This window comes from Hydra vulgaris, chromosome 10, assembly GCF_038396675.1.
Source record: "Hydra vulgaris chromosome 10, alternate assembly HydraT2T_AEP".
NCBI lineage: Eukaryota > Metazoa > Cnidaria > Hydrozoa > Anthoathecata > Hydridae > Hydra > Hydra vulgaris.
Window position 1 is genome coordinate 45,627,034 of NC_088929.1, and position 20,467 is coordinate 45,647,500.

General features: G+C 29.2%; 1 protein-coding gene across 9 annotated transcripts in view; it reads left to right on the top strand.

Annotated features, from left to right (window-relative positions):
* Nucleotides 1–20,467, top strand: part of LOC136085999 (adhesion G-protein coupled receptor G2-like) — a 216,766-nt gene that overhangs the window by 104,702 nt on the left and 91,597 nt on the right. The window lies entirely within an intron of this gene.

A 20,467-nucleotide genomic window follows, 5' to 3' on the forward strand; every position in this document is an offset into this window, starting at 1 on the left:
AGCAAGGACAGCATTACTTACATTTAATTTATAGAAATTAAGAAGTGGTCTCATTCTATTAGCTTCGTCATTTGATTGCTGAACATTATCATTTAAATTTTCTAGATTAAAATCTATGAATTCATCAACAACAGGCAAATTATAATCAGATAGAGTTTTACTACTTTGATTAATAATCTTTTTGATTTGACAAAGAGAAGCTTGTTCAGCTAATATAAATGGAACTTGGCGATGAATGAAATCCTCCATCATAAAAGCTTTGTATGTATTCCAAAGATGCAAAGGGTCGTCAGGTTTACAAAAGGTTTAAATCACTGAAAACAGCTGTCTAATTTGCTTAGGCATTTGCGTTAAAACTGCCTTAGAAAGAGTATTCTGCCATTCAGTGTCATCTTGCAACAAACCATTTAAAACACATGGTTGACGAAAGGTTTCAAGAACTATTCCATTAACAGTACAAGATGTTGCTCCTTTTGCCTGAAAAAGTAAAAGTATCTAAGAAAAAATATTTCTCCTGTTGGACTAACTTTATACATTCTTACTATCACCTTATTTCTTCCTCTTTGTTTAACCTTCCATTTACAATGTTTATCATCAAATACAAAGTGATATGGAATGTCTAGATATGAATAGCGATGCGCTCCTTCATTTTCAGAATTTAATTTAAACCACGCCGTAAGGTGTGTATCGCTTTGGGCAGCACGATCTAAAGCCACTTGTTCTTCTCCTTCTCTAGAATACACAATCTGATTCTCAGGAAGATGAACCTTAAGACGGATAATAATGTGTGACATATGACTTATAGGATACTCAAATATTCGCCACAGTGCCTCAGGTGCACTAACATAATGACAATCTAAAAATGTATTTACTTCATTGTGATTAACCTGTTAATTTATCAAAACATTTGCACAATCATGCTCTTTGTATATGTATTTGTAAAAATATTTAACAGCCTTTACAGACATGCAAGCTTCAACATTAATGTGGGCTTAATATTTCTTAGATAACCAAGGATTGTAAGGTACCACCCAACGTTTATCTACATTGTTGCCTTTGATATTGATAACCAACCCATCATCACGACATCTATATTGTGGATAACCATTGTGAACGTCTACTGTGTTGGCATTAAATTCTTTAGAATAATGTTTGCTGCACACTCCATCTTTTATGCAGGGAGAATTAGGATTCAGCATCCCACATGGGCAGTGAAACATGCAAGTTTTAATAATTTCATAAAAATCACGATTAACAACCGGATCTGGAATTTCTGCACATATTAAATTATTGATATCCTGTGCTGTTTCAAGTTTATCATCATTGGCTAAATGAAGTAAAATGTGGGCATGCGGCAAACCAAGCTTTTGAAACTCAATAACCTGAACATGCGTTCAACTTTGCCTAATACACAATGTATTTGGCAAAGTTAGACAAAACCTTTTTTTATTAGAAACAGTAAAGTGTTTCTAATAAAAAAAAAAAAAATATATATATATATATATATATATATATATATATATATATATATATATATATATACATATATATACATATATATACATACATATATCCTTGGAGTGCCGAACAGCGTGTGTTGGAAGTAAACATTGAACAATTCGCATAATAAAACTTATAAATGCGTTATGTACAAAACAGGTTATTAACGCCAGTTTGTGAATCCCTCCCCCTCCAACACACAAACTATGACGCTGCTGCAACTCCAAGGATATATATTTATATACATATATATATATATGTATATATATATATATATATATATATATGTATATATATATATATATATATATATATATATCTATATATATATATATATATATATATATATATATATATATATATTTATAAATATATATGTATGTATATATATATATATATATATATATATATATATATATATAAATATATATATATATATATATATATATATATATATATATATATATATATATATATGTATGTATATATATATATATATATATATATATATATATATATATATAAATATATATATATATATATATATATATATATATATATATATATATATATATATATTGAACTATTTATTAGTGAAAACATATGAAATCCAAAATTTTCTTTATAACATATATAGTATATTTTATAAATAAACCTCTACAATTTCCTTGGAACAACAACTCGATTATGATTAATAACAACTCTGTAAACATGAATTTTTATAATCTAAATCTTAATAAATTATAAACCATTAAACTTAAATAAAAATGTATGAAAATGATTGATGGTATACTAAATATAGAAAAACAAACATATAATAACACAATTTTATCCTAAACCACAATTCATTCATGCAAGAGAAATTATTATACACTTATTGAAAAGATAGAAACATTTTTTTCAAAGAGCAAAGGTTTTAACAATACTATAGTAATATTTTATTTATAACAAAATGTTGTCATGGCTTGTATCCCACTTAATAAAAGCAGGTGAAAGCATGAAACTACCCATAAATATCTTTCAACGGTAGACCCCATCTAAGAATTATAGTAACTTATATTTTAAATATTAACATCTATAACACATAGCTTTAAATGTAAAAATACAATTTAAAAAAAGATTACAATAAACTAATTACTTAATAAAATTTTAAAAAGATTTTATATTACCTATCAATTTAAGCTACTAAACATTATCTACCTAATGTCAACTTAAACATTTTAAACTCGTACCATAAGAGATCATGACTTCTTTAAGAAAACACTTAGTGAAGAAAAGTCTGGAAACTACTTAAACTAAGAAATAGTGTATTTTACAAAATACAGAAGTGTAACTAATATCGAACAATAGGTATAACTATGCGCATTAATAATAATACTCACTGTGCTATTTCAGATAAAAGTCACTAATTTATGTTTCGGCTTGAAGAAATTATAATAATGTATTTATATTAGGAAACAAAAGCAGCGAGTTCTAGTAATGAAACTACCTATTAATCATTTTTAACAACAGACACTAACATAAAGATAAGCCAAAGGTAACAACATTACACAAAAAATTATTAATGATGTTATGTATTTTCAGAATAGTTATATTGAAGGCTAGACTACACTTAGACCTAAAGCAGTAATACCGCTTGACTGGTAAGGCTGATGAATCTTGCTCTAGATGTATATCTTAAATATATTGTGTGTTATAGTTATACTAACTATAAAACACAATATTTTTTTTAATTTTATATAACATATAAAAACACCTCATTTAACAATCATGTACACATTAGATAAAATACATTTCATACTATTATAAAAACATTTATATAAACACATACACGTATTTATCAAAAACTTTTTAACTTTGAGCATAGTATAAACATATATGCAAACCTTTAACAACTATAAAACAGCATTTATTAGGTTCAATTATTTTTAATGTAACAAAGAATGCAGACTACAATTCACAACATCTCATAATCTTAATCTATAAATAATCTAACTTCTTCTAAAAAATGAAAACAGGCTATAAAAATTAGAAAAATAAAAACAACCAACAACAAACAAACGATTATTTAAATTTTTATTTTTAACAACGAACAACATCGATTCTTCTTGAGAACAAAAGTACCTGGAATATTATTTAACAAGTGTAAATTTTTAATCAATTGAAACGTTTTCTTAAACTTTTCAGGGTAAGTTTATATACAATTTAAATAGAATACTTTGAAAATTCTATTTTGTCTTCAATGTTGTACAAAAGTTTTATGCTCAAATTTACCTTTTCAAACAATAAAGATTTAATTTTTTTGAAAAACAGTAAAAATTTAGCCATTTAAGTGCACTATTTGTTGTTTGTAAAATAAGTGGAAAAAACATTCAATTTTAGAGGAAAAGCTTTGTTTTCATCTTAAAGGTTAGCGCAATATTGCGCAGCACCTACCAAAAATTTTCCTAATTTAATTAATTATAACTTTATGAGCTTAATAATTGCATCGGATTTAATTCTTAAGAGGAATACAAAATTTTTCATTTGTTTATTTGAATAAATTGATATTTTAGGGATTGAATTTCAACAAATTATGTTGCATTTAAAACTTACGAACTTTTACAAATCAAATTTTTAGTCAATTTTGATGAAAGTGTATTTTCATATCTAAAATTATCGTATATTCATTTGTACATACATTAGAGATTCAATTTAAATGGAAATTCTCAAAGTTTCAAACAATTTATCATTTCTATACAGTTTTATTGGAGTGTAAGAAAGCATGGCATCAAAGAAAACACAAGGGATGCAGGCAAGTGCAATACTATTTCAAAACGTAAGAAATATGTTAATGAGACTAAAGAGCAGCAAAGTATATGACTTGAAAAAGATTGAGAACGGACAAGATTAGCTCGCGCCACAGAATCTCAAGGAAAAAGAACTTCTCGCTAGGCTAAACAAAAGAGTAGACAAAATCAGCTGAGAGCAAATGAAACAGATGAAAATAGTAGTTTCGCCTCAAAATTAATAGGAATAGACATACTGAGTTGAGAGCGAATGAAACAGATCAAGAACATGAAGAAAGACTAAATCGCCTCCATGAAGTTTATGCTGCAAGATCAGCAGAGGCTAACGAATTTAATCGCACAATAAATGTCTTTTGCGTTATATGTGCTAAGCAATGTTATCCAAATCAAATTGTGAAATATCACTTAAATGTCGCTGAGCCATATTTGCCTCCAGAGCTTGCCAATATAACAGAATTATTAGTTTGCCACAGATGTAATGCACATCTGAAAAGTAGAAAGAATGAGGCACCGTCTAAAGCATACTGGAATAACTTAGACCCAGGTGCTATTCCAGATGAGATTTAGGCATTAAATGAATTTGAACAAAGACTTTGGCAAGTATAATACCATTTCTTAAAGTTGTTAGGATTGATTGCCCTTTTGGTCAGTATGGCTTTGAAGGTCATGCGACTGTTTGCATTGGATTAATTTGAGGTCACTGTAGCTCTACCAAACATGTTGCCAACATCTAGCAATAAGGCAAACATAGTCGTAGTCATTGAAAGATTTGAAATTCTCAATAGAGAGCCTTATGAATATAGTATATCTTGAGAACGAGTATATAACGCTCTCAATTGGCTTATTGCGAATAATCCATTATATCATGGCGTTACAATTAATAATTTAGCACGAATTGATATGCAAAATGTTGTGCGTATTGCTCCTCCAGGGCCACAAGAAGAAAATAATGTAAATAATAATTTTAACAAGAATGCAAATCAAGCACGTAATAGTTTTATGAGTATTAATAATGTAGCTCGCATTATTCGTCTTCCTTGGCATCAAGGCAATGCCACTATATTTGATCCAGGTAATGCAGGCATCCAATGCTTTGTGTTGGGTCTTATGTGTCTCGCCTCCACGCGGCAAGACCTGACAATCCAAAGAAATTTAGAGACAAAGAAGACACAGTAGTTTGTACTTTATATTTCAGAAAATTAAAAATTAAAGAATGGTATTATATTGAAATAACCTAATAAAGAAAAATATGATTATCGTTTTTCTATATTTCTATATAAATGCTTTACAGTTAAAACTAAAAAGGAGAAACTAATACTTGTGTAAATAAAAACATTTTAAAATTTACGTTTCTATCCGACTAAAAAGAAGAAAATAATTTCCTTCTCCGATACACCTGAACTGATTTGTTAACATGTATGTAAGGTTTTAATTTATATCACTTTGAACAATTTATAAAATTTTATAAGTGAAAACATGAGACGTGTCTAGTTTAATAGATGAACACAGATCAGAACACAAATTTACAATTAATTGTGAATGTAGTACTTTCATATCATTTTACTACTGAGTTGTTAACAGTTGCGTTTCACGTTTTCACGTGAAATATGAAATATTCTGCACTTTTGTTATATTCTACATGAAATATTCTGCACTTTTGAAAACGTTTCACGTTTTCAAAGGTGCAGAATATTTCAATTTGGGTAGTGAAAACAATTAAATATTTTATAATTTACGATAAATTAGTATTGAATTTTATTTTTTTACATGAAAAACTTGTTAAAGATTTTTTTTTTACAAATAAATAGCAATTAGTTTTGCTTTCCTGTGCATTATTAAAAAGAGTAAAGTTTTGCAAAAACATTCGAAAAACAAATTTATAAAATCTCCATGCTTCTAGCGCAAATTATAATGTATTTTCCTAATATACTAACTGAAAAGAAATGCATAAAAATTGTTTATTAAAAAATGTTTTTATTTTCGTTATACTCTTATCTGCTTTTTTCCTCAACTCGTATCACTTTTAGTAGTGGAAAAATGCCCTAAAAAGAAGAAAACAAAAACAGTAAAATATTTAGGTAGATATTTTTTTTGACAACACTTTTCTTTTTCTAACATTTATTTTTTTTTAGATTATTTTATCTAGATTTTCTATTTTGCATGATTTAGATTTTCTATTTTGAATTTTGTATTCTTCTTTTCTTTGAGTATTGTTGTTTTATTCTCTCTAGTTTTATTCTCTCTACTTAATGCGGTTGCACAAGGAGTGCAACCGCACGCGCTTTACGGGAAGGCTGGCACTATGTTTCTAATAATATTTGCAAAAACTCATTATTGAATGTTTATTTAATTCAGCTGTTTGTAATAATTGCTGGAAAGTTACAAATGTATTTCTTTTTAATAACTCTGTAAAAACTTAGAGAAACCTTTTTGGAGAAATATTTTGCAAAATATGATACAAATAAGATTTACACTAAGTATTTAACTAAAAATCTAAAAAAAAATTATGTGTTAAATTTTGCCATATTTCTATTAACATTTTCTTATTAAAAAAGTTTTCAACTCAGAACTGTTTGCACCATTTACGGTTGCCTTGCAGGGTTAACTTTCTTAGGCAAAGACAAGGAGAAATAAACTGCTTAGCGTTCTTGGTTGAGTAAAGGCTAGAGATTGTGTCTCGATAAAAATACTCAACTTAGGCATCTATAAGGCCAGCGTAGCACATAATTTTTTACTTGTGCCACCTTGACTGCAGCTATGCAATGTTTCGTGTTATCTTCTAATGAGAGTACATCTCTAAAACTCAACCTAATGGTTTCGTCTTGTAGAAAGGTTTCCTAAAATCTGTGGTAGCTCTTAGAGAAACTTATTCCATCGGCAACTGTAAAATATTAGAATATTAACAATTTTGTGTTGCGCATTGATAATGTTCTTTTAAGTGCTTTTAGTGTGTATTGTCGAAGTCTACCCTAATTTTTAATTTTAGATTAAAATGCAGGGCTAAGACAAGTGTCTAAGTCATTGCTTTTGATGTTGTGCTTTATCTATAAATGAATCAAGTTCTCTTTCATTTGAACCATGCCCAAACTAAACAAAACTTTTTTAACACATCTTTCACAAACATTTGTGGTCTTTGAAGTAATTTTCTATCAGTTAAATCTTATCTCTTGCAAAAGTTAACTAGAACTACTTGCTCTTTGTGAGAAAAATTACGAGACATGCTTGTTATTGTGAGATTAGGGCCAGCGGGAGTAAGTGTCACATGGGGGTGGTACCATTACGCATTTTGCTGAATAAAAAAAAGGCTTTATGTTTTTCAATATCGTTTATGGTCAACATTTGCTGACTGATTTGTCTAAAAGGGTCAAATTTGCCAACTAAATGTATGAAAAAAATATTTTAAAGGGAGGTGATGGGTTACACTGCCCACACTACTCTCTTTTCGCACTGTTTTGTGATTATGTGACATGTGTATTATTTTGAGAATATTTACTAGATATGCTTGCTTTTGTGAAAATAGTTTAATAGGCTTTTTCTTTTCTAGATCTTAGTATTGATGGGTATTTTTCTTTGATTAGCTAAGATTCCATTAGCTATATGCTTTGTTTTGGCGTATTATAGGCATCAATTCACCTAATTATCAAGAAACAAGCTTTAAATCCTCTAAGCATTTATTATCTTATTCCGCAAAAGCACATCCTCACTAGTGATTCTTCCCGGGAATTTGTTCCCAGGAAATTCCCGGGAAAAATTTTATTCCAATTTCCCGGAATCCCGGGAAATTTTTTTCGGGATCCCGGGATTTTTGTACACACATTTTTTAACTTTCCCGCCAAAGTCAGAATTTTTGTTTTCCGGACCATAAGAAATATTGCTTATTTATATTGTTTACATATTGAAATTTATCGCAGCGCATTGGGAATTTTTAAAAAAATTTCCTTAAATCTTAAAACTTCGAAGGTTTGGAGTTATTTTGATCTTAAAAAAGCAGACGAGGCACAATGCAAACATTGTCCAAAAATATTACTATGCAAAGGTGGTTCCACTGTTGGATTGAAGAGGCATTTAGAAAAAATCCATAATATTATTTTAAATAAAGAAGAAGAACCATCAACTAAAAAACGTTGTGTTCAATTAACAATTGATTCCATGACAAAAAAAGTTTCATTGGGAGAACGATTGGCTCGTTTTGCTGCGATTGATGGTTTTTCTATTAATGCAATAACTGAATCGGATCAAATTCGTGAGTTGCTTCGTGATAATGGCTTCACTCTTCCTAAATCGAAAACAGATGTCATGAATCTTATATATATATATTATTTGGAAATAGTCGAAGAAAATAAAAAAAAGATACTCGAAATAAAAGAAAAAAAATGCAAGTTTAGTATAGATTTGGATGAATATTCAAAACATGGCAGAAGATTTATGAATATAAATCTTCACTTTAACGAAGGCTTTATTAATCTTGGATTAGAGCGAATGTTAGGATCGCACAATTCAAATGATTGCCTAGAACTACTCATCAAAAAATTAAACATGTTTAATGTAAATCTTACAAATGATGTAGTTTGCATAACAACTGATGGTGCTTCTGTTATGGAAAAATTAGGATATACTTCGCCTTCTGAATATCAACTTTGTTTTGCACACGCAATACATTTAGCCGTTGTTGATGTAATATATAAAAAAAGAGGTAAAAATAATAATCAAAGTACTAATGACAAAGATATTGAAGATGATGTCTTTGATGATGACGATGATTATGATGAGGAGGAGGATCAGCAAAATGAAATTAGTGACCAAGTTTCTGATCTTGTTCCTGAGCTTCATAAAGTTCTTGTTAAAGTTAGAAAAATAGTTGTAACTTTTAAAAGATCTCCTTTAAAAATGGATTCTTTAAAGCGTTATTCTAAAAATGAATTTGGACAAGAGCTAGTGCTAATTTTGGATTCAAAAACTCGTTGGAATTCAATGTTGACGATGATTCAAAGATTTATTAAAGTTAAAAAAGCAGTTTTTAAATCTCTCGTGGATTTCAGTTTAGAAAACCTAATGTTGTCTGATGATGAACTTACAGTAATTGAAAATTTAGCAAAAAGTCTGGAACTTATTGTCTTAGGTTCTGAAATGATTTGCAGAAGGGAAGCAACTTTATTAACAGCTGATGACACATTAAAATTTATGGTTAAAGAACTTGATGTTCAAGATTGCTACCTAGCAAAAGATCTTAAAAATGCTTTAATTGAAAGAATATGTCAAAGAAGAAAAAATAATCCACAATCTTCAAAAAGTGATATGGATGATGACTTATTTAGCATGCCATCTAAAGCAGTTATGATAAATTTAGCGATTGAAATAGCTGGTCGACTTTTTCCCATAATTGAAAATATAGCAAAAGAAAAAAATAGCGATAGAAAACTTAACAATAGTATTATTGATATAAATCAGTTATCTGAACCTATGGCAGCCAGATTAGAAAAATTTGTAAAAAATGTTTTTGAAGTCAAGTGCAATAAATCAATTATGCGTCAAGAATTCAATCTGTTTGAAGCTACTAATAAAAGATCGCATAACTTAGATATGCTTTATAATGCGCTTTTAACTATTCGTCCTTCCAGTGTAGAGGCTGAAAGTGTGTTTAGTTCAACTGGATTTTTTTTTACCAACTATAGAACTAGATTGATCGAAATTCATCTCGATGCACTGGTTTTTCTCAGAAGTCACTTTAAAGTTGTAAACAGTTACAAAAAATAAATAGAAAAATAGAAAAGTGTATTTAGTTATTTATATTTTCTCTGATGAAGATTTTCCCGGGAATTTCCCGGGATCCCGGGAACCATGTAAATAATTCCCGCTATCCCGGGAATGGAAAAAGTCCGGGAAATCGCAATCCCTAATCCTCACTCTATCACCTTTTGTCTTTGTTTGTTATTTCTCTACTTTTTATGTACTCTTTAGACGGAATTTCTAATCAAATTGACTATGACCCTCTGTTACTATTATTGTTATTGTTAACTGTTCATTGCACTGAATGACTTGGCTCTACAATTACTGACTCTGCTTGCTTTAAAGCCCTCAACTTCTTTATATCTCAAATTTTTACTCAGATTAATAACTATAACTCATATACCAGAAAACCCATATCACTTACCTTAACTCCATGATGTTTGACTTGTCTCTGACCCTAGCTTCTGTTTAGTTTGTCCTTGTTTACCTTAAGGCAATTTTCTTTGTGATAGTACTCTGGCTGATATACTATCTCTCTTTGCTGATAAATGCATTCTCTACCTAACTTCCTGGATCCTATCATGTATGAAAGCTTTCATTTTTTCTTATTATTTCCAAGTCACGCCTCATTCTACTCCATGGTTTATATCTTATTGTGAAGCTGCTTTATCTAAATGTGATTAATTTTTTTAAAAGAAGCAATCTTTTGAGAACAAACGCCTTTTTATTATTGCAAGAAATCAATGTTAAAAGGTGCTGCTTGCCGATTTTTCTCAGTCAATTAAGTTCTGTAATTTGTCTCAGAAGTTAGGCTCCAGAGACTTTTTGAAAATCCTTAACAGTGTTATTGACAATGGCAAGTCTAACATTTTATCTCTAATTCATAGGATCTCATCTTTTTTACTTCTATCAAGATATTCGAGGCAAGGATATCTTGGAAGAGATAAAAAAAGGCAAAACTACTTTCAAAGAACTTTTCTTTTAATTTGACTGCCTAGTCGTATAGCCATTTTCTTCCTGCCAATCCAGTTAAAAAGGTTAACCCATTGTTAGACATTCAAATCACAACAACTTCTGTTGCTAATTTCATATCTCAATTGAACTTATCTAAGACTTGTGGCCCAGATAACATATCTGTCATAGTCTTACAAAAGTGTTCTCCAATTCTCTCTTTAATTATCTTTAAACTATTTAATAAGTGCTTGACTAAATCTTATTTTCCTGCCAGTTGCAAAATGATATCTGTAGTTTCAATTTTAAAGACTCTATAGAACATTCTGATTTTTGAGATTGTCAAATCTTCTATTTCTAACAGCTTTATCAAAATCATTCAAAAATTCTTCAAAGACAACTCTCTTGTTTATTTCAAGTAACTTCTTGGGTACCTCAAGGTTCTTTCCTTGGTATGATATTGTCTCTTATCTACTTTAATGATCATCCTGACAATTCTATGTCTAAAGTGGCTCTGTTTGCTAGCGACTCAACTTTATACTCCTATCACAAGAAAAAGTTCTCTCTTTGTGTTCATTTAAAATACGCAGCCAATTTTAAATCTAATCTCACTTCTATAACAACTTGGGCTTGTAGCTGCTTCTGAGTTTTAATTCCAAAGAACTGCAACTTTTATGGCTTAAAAAACTTGTTTAAGTATAAAATTATTAAAATTTTTATTATCTCAGGAAACTAAAAACTTGCAACTGAAAAATATATGTAAAATTGCAGGAAAGCAGGGAAGGATATCCAATAAAAAATATGGTATTAAGAGTTCTAAAACTGCAGTTATTAGTCCGCGGCGAAGTTCTTGCCCGAGTAAAATTAAAAGGGGACTGCATCATAAATGCAATCTAATAACGCTCAGGTATAAAATGTGTTTATGAATATTTGGCTGTGAAATGTTCTATAACATATTCTATAGAAAACAAGTTTTACCTAAACTTTTTTTTTAATAACATATCAGCTGCATCAGGGTATTAGAAACGCCTTATTATTTTTCGTCACTGACAGAGAGATTAGAGAAAGAAATGTAAAGAGCTTCCCTTTCCTAATAAATCTTAAAATAATGATTTTAATATAAAAAAAGCTTTTTAACCTTTTTATTTTGAGTTTTTAGTTAAGTTTTTTAATTTGGTTGACTATATACATAGTCATAAGTAAACTATACTCTTTCAGAAACCATCGAACTTGACTTGGACACAATTCACAAAACCTTTAGTAAAGCTAATCGTGTGTGATTTGTAAATTTGTTTAAAAGATATACAAAGTATATATTTTAAAAAAATTTGCGATAGTAGTTGTCTTTTTTTTTCTTAATCACAGAAATACCTAATAATAAATCTAAAATAGAAGAAGTAATGAAAATATAAGTAAATTAAAAAAAAAAACAAAAAAAACAATACATAACATATGATAACTTAAGAAAAATACAAATAGTCAAACCAAATTAAAATCAAAATCAAAATCAAAACCAGAAGATCAAACCAAATAAAATATAGACACAAATTATTATGAAAAAAAAATTAAAAATTATAAAAAAAAAAAAAAAAAAGTATAAAAAGTAGCAAGAAAAAATCACTGATTGATGATATTGACAACTTTTTTGTTACTGTTTTTACTTAAGTGTCTCCCAACACTGTTGAACGGATAAGATCTCCATTTGGTTTATATTTAGTAAAGTATCTATGCGTAAGAAATTATGGGTGCTGGGAGATATAATGTATGTAATCTCTCCATGTGAACTCTAAAGAAACAAAAGGAAAGATAATAATAAACAGAGCCAAATTTCCATTTCAATTTTAATGAGAATATAAAAGATAACTTTACCAGTTGTAACTGTACTAAAAGATAAGCTCAAGAAAAGCCCTGCTAGTTGTAACTGTAGATGGTGTAGCTGTCAGGTTCAGCTACTGGTTATATATAAGACATTACTTCCTGCCCCATGTTCTGCTATCTTGTAATACATATTTTTCTTCAAAAATACTCTAACTTAATAAAATCTAACTTTAAACTCCCCAATCTTGGTGTTCTTTGTTAGATGAAGACTAGAAGACTTCCTAGGCAAAGACTTTAGGGGTAGGCAGAGTAATTCTGATAACCCGCCGCACACCATTTGCTCATTTATTGAGCTAGCATAGATGTAAACCTGTGTTACATTGTTTCTCTTTTAGAATAATGAATGCTGGATCTTCTTGACTTGACCCATAAATTTTTGCTTGTACATACTTGATAATGGCTATTCAACACTTTAAATTATCTCCCTATGAAGGTACAGCTCTAAAACTCAGTTTAATGTTTATGAGGTCAGCTGGTATTAATGTTTCTTGAATTCTCTATTGGCTCTTACAGAAACTGATTCCATCTGTAACAGCTGTAAAATATCAGAGTAAAACAGTGCCATGCTGCACATGAGTCATGTCCCGGCTAGTGTTTTTTGAGAGCACATTTTAGGCTACATATAGAGTTACGACGTTTGATTTATACAGAATTTTAAATCGCGTTCTTTTTATACTAAATATTACTAAAGTTCTCAAAAATACTACCCATAAAAAAGTTTTATCACTAACTAGCTGATTTTAAAAACATTCAATATAGTAAATTATTTTTCAGTAAATAAATTGTATTAAAAGAACATAAATTAAAATAGGAAACGTTGCAAAAAAATAGCACTTTAAAAATTAAGTGCAATTTAATTTTTATTCAAAAAGATAAAAGTTACATTTTGTTCAACAAAATGTAATTCTTATCCTTTTGTTTTAGTTCATTGTAATGTTAATGATTAATAATATAACTCCCGTTTAATAATCCCATGTTAGAGATTTACAGAATATTAATAAAGGACTTTGAATGAATAAATCTAAATTCATATTTTTATATTTTTTTGAACTAAAACTGTTTTAATATAATTTGATTTATTTTTAAAAAGTGTTAAATACTCTTAATCAGACAAAAGTTTTTTTTTTTTAACAGAGTCTAATATAGAGTAAAAGCGGGTCAAACCGATTACCGAACAATAAAAATCAAGTAACTTTATTAATTTTTAAAATTTTTAAACTATTTTTTTTTAAATAAGATAAAAAATACCAACAAGCACATTATTTATTATTATTATTATTATTTTTTTCTTAATTGTATTTGAAAATATAAAAACTAGAAGAAAAAAAAAAGAAGTCTTTTAAAACCAATCAATATAAAATACAATTTAATAAATTTAACGTTTTATATATGTAAATGTATATATATTTATACATCTTTTATATAACATACAGAAATAATAAAAGATTTAAGGTCTACATTTTTTACAACAACAAAAAATCTGAACCTATTACAAAATTTTTTGGCAAACATGTTTTGTTGCAGAGCCAAGTAATGCAATTTGGATTCTTGCATGACATCATGTCCGAATGTAATTCTTTTTTACACTTTCTGCATTTTGGCTGAAGGTGTTGCAATCGGTTCTATATATTGAGTAACTTTTTTGTTCTGCAGGGTTTGCCAATGGCATTATGAGTTTGCAGATGGTTTTTCGCTTTTTAGCTTGTTTTTCAGGTAATTTGAGTTGCTTAACTTCTTCTCTTTTTTTTTTGAGATGATCTGCAACACCTTGTTCTGTAATACATTGGCCAGCAATTTTTGGAATATTAGGTTGCCTCGATTTTTTTACATGAGACTGATTTTTTCTTGAAAAAAACTCTTAAGCTAATTTTCCATTTCAATTTTCATTCTCTCGCGTTGAACCCTCGAAGCTGCTGTTGCTGGTTCAGAAGATAATGCTTAAGACTTGGTTCGCAATGGCTTTGAAGACGTCGGTTGATTAAACTTTTCGGAGATAGCTAATGCCTGTTGATTGAATTTGTTTTTGTTAAGTGGAAATAACCCAGTATATTCAAAACCAGCAATAGCGTGCAAATGTGTAAAACACTTACCGCTCTCATAGACCTGTTTGAGCAACGTAGGAAAGTTTTCTTTATCTTAGTTTTTACATTTTATGTCTTTGTAATATTTGGTAAGAACTGCCTTCCACATTTTTTTAACACGGCAATAGAAACCTCTGTCCATTGGCTGAAGAATGCGAGATGAGTGGGCTGGTAGACAAATCAAAATTGTATTGTTTTCCCGACATAGCAATACAGCTGCTAAACTGACGTGAGACGTATGTCCATCAATATGTAAAATATGACTACCACTAATAGCTTGACATTCTGGTATATACACTTTCTTCAATCATTCAATAAATGTGTGATGCTCTATCCAACCAGATTTAGAAATTGAATATTTGGTGCCAGTCGGACCACCTAAAGCCCACTCAGCACTAAAGTTTCGTTTTGCTTTGTATACCATGTGACAACCAGATGTTATCCTAGACAATTGATATTGTTTAGTGACAACTTCAAAACAATTATTAATTGTTTCTTGCGTACAAGAAGTGGCTCTGGCAGATGCTAAAGTGTGAGTTTTTCTTGTGGAAAATTCTTTAGACCATCGGTTTATTAATGCATAAAAACAGTCTTTGCCAGGCCTGCCTTTTTTAAATTGGTCTGATTGATTTGTATGAAGAAGGTAACCGCATATGAAGTCCATGACACCATTTTGTATTAAACGATAACCCCATAGGAACTTAAACACATGAACCATAATTGACTCTGTTTGCTGTGAGAGTACGGTTGTTGATCCTGATCCCTCGAAGCTAGCAATGTTGTTGTTCTTGCAACCTATTAGAGTTGAGAATATTTGAATACAGCTTAATAGCCATATTTGAATGCAGCTTTTCTGATTGAAGTATTTTTTTTATTTTATATCATTTAACGCAGCTTCTATATCTTCTTCATTGTTTGACTTTTTACTTGCTGTCATCTTGAAAGTGAATAATTTATAAATATTATTGAGTCATTTTTGTAAAATAATATATATAGTATATAGTATAGGAAGAACCCGGAACTAACACATGAGAAAATCCAATAATTTAATTCACCTAGGTATCTAATTTAAAAATTCACATACTACTTAATAAAGGAATTTAAAGTAAATATGTGATTGATTGGTTTTACCAGAAAAAACTTAATAATAACTTTTCTTACTTTTTATCTAATTTTTAACTATAAAACGAAAAAATTTATGTAATCGGTATTAAAATTAAATTTTCTATAAGATAGATAAAACTATTTTAAAATGAATTATGGTTCCCGAATTATTACGATAGCAAATAAAAGAAAAAAGCAAATTTTTACGACTCTCTTATAAACTTTTATAAAAATAAAATGACTTGGATTTTATTTTGACACATTTGAATAGAGGAGATGATTCTCTTTCTTCTGGTGCTTTTATTTTTAAAATACTTTTATCAGTTCCGGTTTTATTTAAATTTTTTGATCAGTGATCGAAAAAATAGTATAATCGGTTTGACCCGCTTTTACTTTATTGTTTATTAAAAAATAGTTGCTGTGATTTAAAGCGCTATATAAAAAAAAAAGTTTAACCTACGTTTTGTCCAAATTTTTGACGTAGCCGTTTATTTAAAACTCATTTTATTTAAAATTCATTTAAAAAAAATTTTGCTGAGGTTGCTCAGCATTGTTATGTTCAGGCATTTGAGTACTTGGCATAGATAGTCTATACTTTGCGTTAAGTTTAGCAACTTTCACGGCTTCTTATCTTGCTTTTTCTTCATCTTTTTGTTTGAAGAACTCGATCGCATTTTCTTCGGTAATACGTTTTCCGCCAAGTTTTGATATACTGCACTGCTTCCGTTTCATAACACGCGATTGATTTCTGCGATTGAAAAAACTGTTTCAACTCTCGATACTGTTTTTAAAACGTTCAACAAACTTGAAGCTGGTGTAGTTGAGAAAGATGGTACTCGGTGTGTGGTTGGAGTAGGTGCTGCGGCGGCTGTTGAAGATCATGAAGCTGTGTCTGAGCAAGATGGTGTAGGTACTGCGGAGGCTGCTAAAGTTGATGAAGGTGGATTAAACGATTGTGTGATTGCTAATGCTTTATGATTTATGTTGTATTTATTAAGTTGTTTATCTATACTCTTACATTTTGAGTCTTTGTAATACTTTGTAAGAATTCCTTTCCATACTTGTTTGACATGACAATAGACACCACTATCCAATGGTTGTAGAATACTTGAAGAATGCTCTGGTAGACAAATCAAGATTATATTGTTTTTTTTGCACAGCAATACCGTTTCCAAAGTTATGTGAGTGGTATGCCCATCTAATACTAAAATATAAGTACCACCAATTTGCTCAGCTTTGGGTATAAGTACTTTTTTCAGTCATTCAATAAACGTATCTAGCTCTATCCAACCTGATTTTGAAAATGAATATTTGGAGCCAACTTGCACAGTCGGGACGAAAGTTTTTTTTGGCTTTGTATATCACAAATGGTGGTGTAAAATGCCCATCAGCGTTGCAGCAATTGTTTACAGTATAATGAATTTTTTCATTGTTGCCAGCAAGTTTAAATGCACATCTTGTCCCTTTTCGACACACTACGGTATGGCGACGCATTTAAAATAAAGATCAACTATTTTTGTCGTACAAAAAGCGGCTCTTTTAAATGCTAAATTATCTTGTTGAATTTTCTTTTGACCATCTCTTCATAAAGGTATAAAACCAGTCTTTACCAGGCTTGTCATTTTTGAATAAGTGCAATTGATCTTCGCATTTAAGGTAGCCACATACAAATTCTAGGTTTTCATTTCGGGTTAAGCCATAATCTTAGTTAGTAACTGGAATGCATGCATCATCAATCTTTCTGTTTTATTTTAGAGTACCATTGTTGTACCTGAGCCATGTAGGCCTTTGTTGTTGTTATTTTTGTGAACTTCGAACGTGAAGACTGAAACCCCATGTTTAAATGAAGCTTTTCTCAGTGATATTTTATTTTATATTGTATCAGTTAATGCAGCTAGTATACCGTCTTTCTTGTATGCTTTTGTCTTTTAGTTGAAACGTTAAAGTGAGTGAGTTAAATTGATTTGAGTGAGTGATGATTAGATTGAGAAATAATATAATTATTGGTTTTTAATGAGTAAGAGATAATTATATTAACAAATAACATTATTGTTCATTTTTGAATAAACCGGAATTAACACTAAGTTAACTAAATGAAGATAGGCGCTTTGTCAGTTGCGAAAAACTAAACTAAGTAATTAACCGAGTGCGGTTTTTTCAGAAAAAAGAGCTTTTTTTTACTTTTTTGATTTTTTATTTAACTTTTTGTTCTAACTGCATAAAAATTATAATATCAAAATTAAAATTAACTTTCCAACAAGATAGTGCTAAAATTATTTTTATATTAGTTCCGGTTCTATTTTGTTTGCAACGATAAAAATTATATAAAAAATTTTGACACCCCGTAAAAGTTGCATAAAAAAATAAAAATAAAATAAAGTTGAATCGGCATATAATTTTATCAATTCGAATAGAAGAAATAGTTCTGTATCTGAATCTATTTTTATTTTTTTCTTGGGATATCCGTTTAGTTTTTATTTGATAATATCGATCAGTTTGCTGAATGATATGGTGTGCAGTTTGACCCGGTTTTACTCTACTTAGTATTATGTATTATTGACGCTTCTAATTGAGATTTAGATTGATGGTAATAGAGATAACAACTCGTTTGCTTAGTCATAATGATAGTATTTGTAAGAGAAAAATATTTATATGAGAAAAAACCAGCCGAAAATGGCAAAAGTATTTTTTAAAGAGATGATTAGGAGATTAAGAGGTCGAGATTAGTATTAAAAGTAAGAAAATGGCGATAGCGAAAAAGGAAAGCAACCTTAGCAGATGCAAGCTTCTCATAGAATCACAGTTTTTCAAGATATCTTGTGCAATCCAAGTTCGTTGTGGCTTACTTTGTACCTACCTTTGTATTAAATGGTCTTTTCTTTCTAACATAACTTTAGGTTTTATAGTTATCAAGCAGTTTTGATTTAATCCTGTTTCTTGCTATCTTTATAATGCTTTTTAAAACTTTCCTTAAACTATTTTTGACCGAGAAACATTAGTTCTAACAGCAATTTTTCAGTTAGAAAAGCTTTTATTATGAAAAGCTACTGGTACTGCACATGTTTCTTTACTAAGTTTGTATTTCTGACTTATTTATAAACAAAAGTTAGGAAAATTAAATTACAATTCAGAACAATTGTATACACAGTTTTTTTTTTTCTTATTTCATATTTCTTAACATAACTCTTTTAACACCTGTAACTGAAAATATTCCTTATCAATAAAAAGTTTTATGAATTCATTCTCTCCTGACTAACTTTCCAGTCATCTTAAAATCAATCTCTGACTACATGGCATAGTTTTACTGCTTCTGACAACCTAACCAGTATGAAAACAAATAAAAACACATCTATAAAAAGCTTAAAAAATCTTAATACCAATGATATTCTAGCATATTCTAATATTAATTACAAACTTCACATAAAAGAAGATAATAGAAGTATAGAGTTGATTAATTTTTTTATACAACATTCAAAAAAAATTATTTGACTAAAATTTTTTTTACAAAGAAAAAGCAAGTACAAAAGTTAAATATTTCATATCTGCTATTTCATAATTTACATTTTATCAAATGTAATTCTACTGGAAACATGTTAACCTTCGCTTCCAACAACGCTGCAAGCAACCACTATTAGAGTTAGAAGTTACTAGAAAAGAAAAGATAAAGATTGTAGAGCAAGATTACGATTGACAGATGACTTAAAATTTCGTAAATTATTTGAATCAGGAAAGCATGATGAATGAAGTCAATTCCAAAGAACTGATGTTTGAGGAAAAAAACCAGACGAATAAGAGTTTTTGAAGCACTTAGCAACAGTCACAGAAAAAGGATGAGACTTGATTAAATGACGAGTAAGACGAGAATGAATTTTAGTAGATGGCACAAGAGACGCTAGCACTTTAGAGCAGTGCTCATTATAGTATTTGTAGAAAAGAGAAAGAGAAGCAACATTCTGAAAATATGATGATGGTTGGAGGTTGGCTGCAGAAGCAAGTCCAACTATGTTTACAATTTTTTTTGTTTTTATTATTTATTGTAAATAATTTATTTACAAAAAACTTTAATACCAAAGACATTCTATTTACAAAATTAAAGTTATTCAGAAATAAAATGAGCATTTTTTTTAGACAAAATAATTGTAGTACCTATTTATTTTTTTAAACAAACTCATAATACAAACTCCTTACTAATATAAAATCTCAAAATTTATCAAATAATTCAACTGTTGTAAATATAAAATAACAATTTTCTTCCACTGTAAATATAAAACAAACTAATTGCTAACTCCCAAGAATTTTTTTAAAGGTATTTTCTGCAACTTTCTTCGAAGTAAAAAATCCTACATTTTTTTGGTTTACTAATTTGCTTTTGTTGAATTCCAAATTAAGAACTCTTTATTGTATCAGATATAAATATTAAAATTGATTGTCATTATT